Below are 6,000 nucleotides of genomic sequence, written 5' to 3' on the forward strand. Positions count from 1 at the left end.
ACAGCAAGTCATACAGATGTTTGCTCTGAATTCTTTGAAATCAGGATTGCTAAACTCTCTTGCCTTCCAATAGAAAGAGAACAGGAAGGTGAAAGATCTGCACTTTTTTGTTAGTTTTCAGACTATTTCAGTGTCTGTTTGAATCACTGAATGAAAACTAGACAAATTTCAACTCTTGAAATATAATAAAAGTATATTGCTGGACTTCTATCATTTCCTGCAATACAATTATGAACTATCAGGAATAGTTCCTTAAGTCTTAAATATTTTCCTTACTAATTCACTCTTTCCCAGAATTAAGACACTGAGAACTATTCATCCCTTCAGCTCGCTGTTTCTGTTACTCGTTCCTCATCTTTTAGTTAATACACTAAAGCTTAACCAAATCAGTTGCTTACTGAGGTAAACCGATCTAGTTAGATGCTTTTTGCCATTTATCCCCTCCAAGAACACAAATCTTCAGTAAATGCCTCCATGATACCGAAGACAAATAGATGAAGTCAGGCATTTGCTGAAATAAAACTGGACGAAATTAACATCAGTTTTAACGCTTCCAGTGAAGCCTTGCATTTGGCACTACCCGACAGTAATTCCTTCTGATATTTCATCTTCCCAATTTTCTCTTGGGAAAGCAGAAAGGTTTTTCTCTACTGTCAGAAGTTCAAAGAACCAGGAACTCTCTCTCCTCTCACCTCACATTTAGTATTTCATGCTCTCATACTTTTCCAGGGAGCATGGTGATGCTTTTAACTGAAGTCAAGGAGCTCAACTTTCTGGGTGCAGGAAGAGAGGGCAAAGAATACATAAATGTGAGGATTAGCTGAGATTGTCAGATGCTTGCTCAACCACTCTAACACAGACACCATCCTTCCACCCTCTTTCGCAAACCACCATTCATCACTTGCCCTCCACTTCCCACCTTTCAAATTATCCAGAAAGCGCAGAAAAGCCCTTTCACAATGTACGTAAGAGTAATCCTCACAGACCCTAGGCTCCACATGGTGCAAAAACCCCATACAAACACAAGTGTCACAGGGCAAGCCCCAGATACCTGCAGTGAACTACACAAGCTCAGAAGTGCAGGAGACAACCCTCTCGGTGCTTAGCCACTGGGTGGCCACTGCAAAATCCCACCCACAGTAACAGCAGGCAGTCGTGAGTTATTTATGGGGAAGAAGAGCGCTAAGAAATAAAGTTAGAGAAGCAGAAGAGTGGGAACGCTGCTCTTCTGTAACACACCAAAACCACAAAATACCTGAGCTACAGAATGTGAAAGATGAAATGTGCAGTGGTGACTAAAAAAAGCTAGTGGAACTTAGAGAAATATCCAGAACAAAGATACAACAGAAATTTCAGTGCATATGGGTACCAAGATACAGCACTATTTCAGGACTTCACTACATTGATCACAGCATTACATACCTATCCCTTCAACATACATAAGCTAATGAATTTTGCATTTAATTTTGTTCTGTCTTGCTCTCAGACTCAGTATCAGATTTAAGCTGTATCTTCACACAGAGCACAGCATAGTTACTTAAGAATCACACTAGTAAGACTCACACTTCTACTCTAATAGTTAGTACCAAAAAACCTGACTTCCTAGAAAAATGGGATTTTAATCAGACCCCAGGCTGCAAACATGAACCATAAAGAGCTAATAGCTTATAGCAAGAAAAACCTCAAGACTGCACACAGCATCTTCTTCTCGTTTCCCTTCCCCTTCACACATTCCAGTATGACTGCTGTACAGAGTGCTTTATCTGGAGGCAAGACATTCCCATGCACTAATTTCAACAAGTCACTGAAAGACATGTTCAAATGCAAGACCACAATCTGAACTGAGGAAAGTAAAATCTAGATCTAGTGCATACTGTGCTGCTTTATTACTTCTTCTCAAGTGACCATGACAGCTGAAGCAGACACCCTGCTGACTCTAAGCAAAAGCCCCCACCTCCTGAGGAGCAGCTTGGGTACAGTTAAATAAGACAGCTCAGCCCACCTGACAACTCATGACTAGCAAGAAGGTGTTTCTGTTCCTCCCCAGCAACTCTTCCCTTCCTCTTCCTCCAGCACTGCGCTCGTCCAGTTCCTTCTCCATGTGACTCATCTCCACAGGTTTGCAGAAAACTAGTTTTTTCAGCTGGATTTTTTTTTTTTGTTGAATGGCGACGTTGAGGGATCAGGCAGTTGTCACTCCCAGAAAAAGGAAGACAGCAGGAGGGAGATCTCCCCCTTCAGCAGTAACAAGCTGCTCTATCAGCTTAGCCAGCTCAGACAAATTAGTCCAGGTGACAGAACAGAGGCAACCACAGATCTTCTACCTGATCTTGTCCCAGTCTAAAAACAGGTATATCATCTTCAGATCAGTGCTATTGCAGGGGCCGATAGCTCTGATGACACCAGCTCAATTACTTGATACTATCTAAAGGCCTATGAATCTTAAAGCAATAATTTGCCAGAATAACTGACATTCTCACAACTGTCTCTGAACTGGAAAAGAAAGCAAGACTCAAAGTAATCCCAGACATATATACATAGAGCCCTCCCTCCACTGCATATTACAATCCTTTTCCAACATTGTAATCCAGTTTTCCAATAAACGTAACAAAAAAGGTGACCTTAAAGTTGAATCAATAATATGAAGTAGTGACGTCTCTGGCAACAGCTACTACAGTTCTTCACTAAGGAAGCCCACAGAGCCTGACACCTCTTCAAAAAGGAAGAAAATAGATATCAGTGTTGTCTTGTCAGTGATGGCTCTTCACTCCAAAGAACTTAAATTCACCCACAGAGGACAAACAAGTGTGTTCTGGACAGCAAGCGCTTCCTGGTGCGCCAGAATCCTCTTACAAAATAATCATTTCACCCTATGTTCCCTCTGCTCCCTTCTGCCCACAAAAGACAAGTATCAAAACCAGTGCAACATTATCTTATTTGAAAGAGACCACCATGACAACGGCAAAATTCTTCAAACACGAAGGAAATTAGATCCCTGCACAAGCTGCAAAGGTGTACAATTGTACATTAATGAGGACGCACATGGTCTATTAAAGAAATCACTGACAATAAAAATATAGAACTGATAGCTTCCTGAAGTGTTTGTTCATATTTCATAGTAAACATGTTCATATTTCAAAGCAAATATTTTATATTTGCTTACACTCTTTGAGCTTAACTGTAAAGATAACTATACAAAAGCAGCAACTTTTAGTAAGTGTTAAGAATGCAGTTTCTCTTTTCTAATGTTTACATATTAACTGTCTTACTTTCCAACAGACCCTATGCTATTGTTCAAGGTGCTCAAAGTCTCTTTTCTTATTGCCTTAAACCGCACTGAAAACTGATGTGGAGGCACATCAAAAACCTACCAGGGACTAAGAGAAAGGAGGACACAAGAGAAGCATTTACGAAGCGTCTTAATTAAATGTTACTAACCTAACAGAAAAACTTCTTACAATTAAACATTTTTAATGGAAAGCTGCCTTTGAGTATAGTAAAAAAACTAACGGGGGAAGGAGAGAGGGAAAGCAGGAAGGGCGTGACATTAAAAAAAGCCCCTATTAGAAAATCTGTATACAGTCTCGCAAACCAAGTGACGACTGACTTCCTGAGGTCTCATTTACTATTAACTTTGGTTCTCGAAGTAAGGCATTGACAGCTACTTGCTCTTAGCTTGCCAGATTCTCTATCCAAAGCACAATGAGGAAGAAAGCAGAGTAAAATTAAAATATACTAGAAAAAGCCGATTTTTTTTTTTTCTTATTTATGACAATATATGAAAGCATTGTCATTCTTCATTCACTTTATTTTTAACATCCACCAGAAACTCTGAGCCAGTAAACCACATATTTTCTAAGGTATCTAAGAGGATACTTTCTTCATTGCACTACTGGTATGTGAGCCTACAGTTAAAGGCAAAAGGAGACAGAGTATTTTCCTGACTCCCTACCATACTATAGCCCCATTATGATAAAAGCTCCATGCAGACACGGTCTCTTGTCCAAACAAGCACATTCAGATCCTTCCTTCAGGAAGGGTTAAATGTTCAAGACACCTCTTTTCTGCTACCTAGCATAAGATTGTGATACACATGACTAAAACAGATCTCCTTGCTGGTTTTTCTGCCAAAGGCTGTCCCACGACCTCATAGGCAACAGTACAATTCTGTTAGTGACACAAGCTTGCATCACTAACTCCAAGTTTCTCTAGATCCTTATATTGAAGTCTTACTGATTCATGTGGTACCACAACTAAAGAGGAAAAAAAGGGAAAAAAAAAAAGACTCCCATCCAGATTTTCTTCTCTAGCCAGTTTCCATTTATAACCACATTAGATGCTTTTCCAACTCCTAGGCCACCACATTCAGTCATCTGATCCTCTTTCTGAATTTCTTCCATTGCTCTGCTTTCTCTTATACAAGAGGATTTATTCTCACTTCCAGTGATGCACCTGCCTTCCCTCTCACTGTACAGGTAAGTAAACGGTAGCTTTTTAGTTCATTTGGGGATACCAGGTAATGTCAAATTCTTAGATTTCCTTTTTTTCCTCAGAGCAGTATCTTCATACATTCTCCCCATGCTCAGAAAATATCTAGAACAGTTCTCACCGCTCCTCCGTCCACTCTTTTTAGTAAATAAAAAAAAAGCATAGTTCAGGTGCTGAAGTGCTGCGACTGTTGTATTCCACGTCTATCAACGTTATCGCGTTTCCGTGCGCAGCCCACATTTGCTTTTCTTCAGTTGTTATCTCCCATCTTTCACAAACGCCTTGTTGACAGCGAGGCTCTGCGCTCCAGTTTGGCACAAACACATCGCAAAGCACAGCCCGCCGTAACGCAGAGCCCACGGCAGCCCGGTAACGCGGGAAGGAACGGAAAACAACCCCGCACACACCACCTCTACCCGCACACGGAGTATTAAACGTCGCCTTTCGGTAAAAGCGGAGGCCACAAGTTCGGCAGAAGCACTCCGGGCGACAAACCGCCTCACGCAAAGCCACCGGACGCACGGAGCCAGCCCCGACTCCTGCCCCTGAGAAACACGAGGGCCCTGAGCGCGCGCCCACCGCTCCCGCCGCCGGCGGCTGCCACCGCGGCCCGGCCCGGGCCCTGTCCCGGGGAGCCTCGGGGCGGGCAGGGCCCCGCCTGCGCCACCGGAGGCTGCTTCTTCCGCCGCCGCGCCCGCCAGGCTGCCCTGAGCCGCCAACGGCAACCAGCGGGCGTCTTCACGCGACCGAGGCGGCAGGCGCCGGGTGACAGCCCGCCCCGGCCCACGCACCGCGGCTCCCGGCGCCGGCCTCGGCCCGCGACGGGGCGCCCCCTCGCCGAAACCCGCAGCAGGGCCTGTGCCCGCTGAGCTGCCTCCCACCCGGCCCCGCGCCGCCAGGCGCGCCCCCCGCAACCGGAGGCGGCGGCGGTGCCCGCCCCACCCTTACCCGCTCCTCGCCCCGTCGCAGCCGGCACGCCCGGCCGCCCGCTCCGCTCTTATTCCGCTGACAGCGTCCCGGCAGCCCATGGCGGGAGGGCCCGGCCCGGCCCGGCCCCGCCGCGCCGCCCGCCCCCGTCGCCCGGGCAACGCAGCGCCCGCCCCACCCCGCCCCGCCTCTCGCCCCACCTGACTCCTCCGCTCCCGCCGCCGCCGCCGCCGCCGCCGCCGCCGCTCCGCCAGCACCGGCGCGCGGGTGGGCAGCGGGCGGTATCACGCGCGCACTCCCAGCCAATCGGCGGCGCCGCCTGGCCGAGCGGGGGGCGGGGGGAATCCCTCTGGGCGGGGCGTGGTTTCCCTGGGTAGCTTCTCACCCGCCCCTCGGCGCGCGGGGCCCCGCCCACTCCCGCCACGCTCCGCCCCCAGCGGCCCGGGCGGCGGGGGAGAGGCGCGGGGGCGGCGGCCGGGCGGGCGGTGGCTCTGGCCTGCCGTAGCGGGCTGGCAGGGGCGGCGGCGGCGAAGGGCGCTCCTGGAAGCGCCGCGGTGTGCCTGGGACCGGCGGCTCCGCTTGCTC

The 6,000-nt window shown here is 47.9% G+C and overlaps 1 protein-coding gene across 6 annotated transcripts in view; it reads right to left on the reverse strand.

Annotated features, from left to right (window-relative positions):
- LYST (lysosomal trafficking regulator) overlaps positions 1-5,747 on the reverse strand; it is a 90,515-nt gene extending 84,768 nt beyond the window's left edge. For 4 of the 6 annotated variants that reach the window (XM_075495944.1, XM_075495940.1, XM_075495946.1 and 1 more), the window contains exon 1: positions 5,437-5,548. The gene's annotated coding sequence lies outside the window, so the exon portion shown is untranslated. Of the gene's footprint in view, positions 1-5,436; positions 5,554-5,615 lie in introns of those variants that run through there. The other 2 variants (XM_075495942.1, XM_075495943.1) reach the window with 2 other exon arrangements.
- Positions 5,748-6,000: the final 253 nt, after the last annotated feature.

Source organism: Mycteria americana, chromosome 3 (genome assembly GCF_035582795.1).
Source record: "Mycteria americana isolate JAX WOST 10 ecotype Jacksonville Zoo and Gardens chromosome 3, USCA_MyAme_1.0, whole genome shotgun sequence".
Lineage (NCBI taxonomy): Eukaryota > Metazoa > Chordata > Aves > Ciconiiformes > Ciconiidae > Mycteria > Mycteria americana.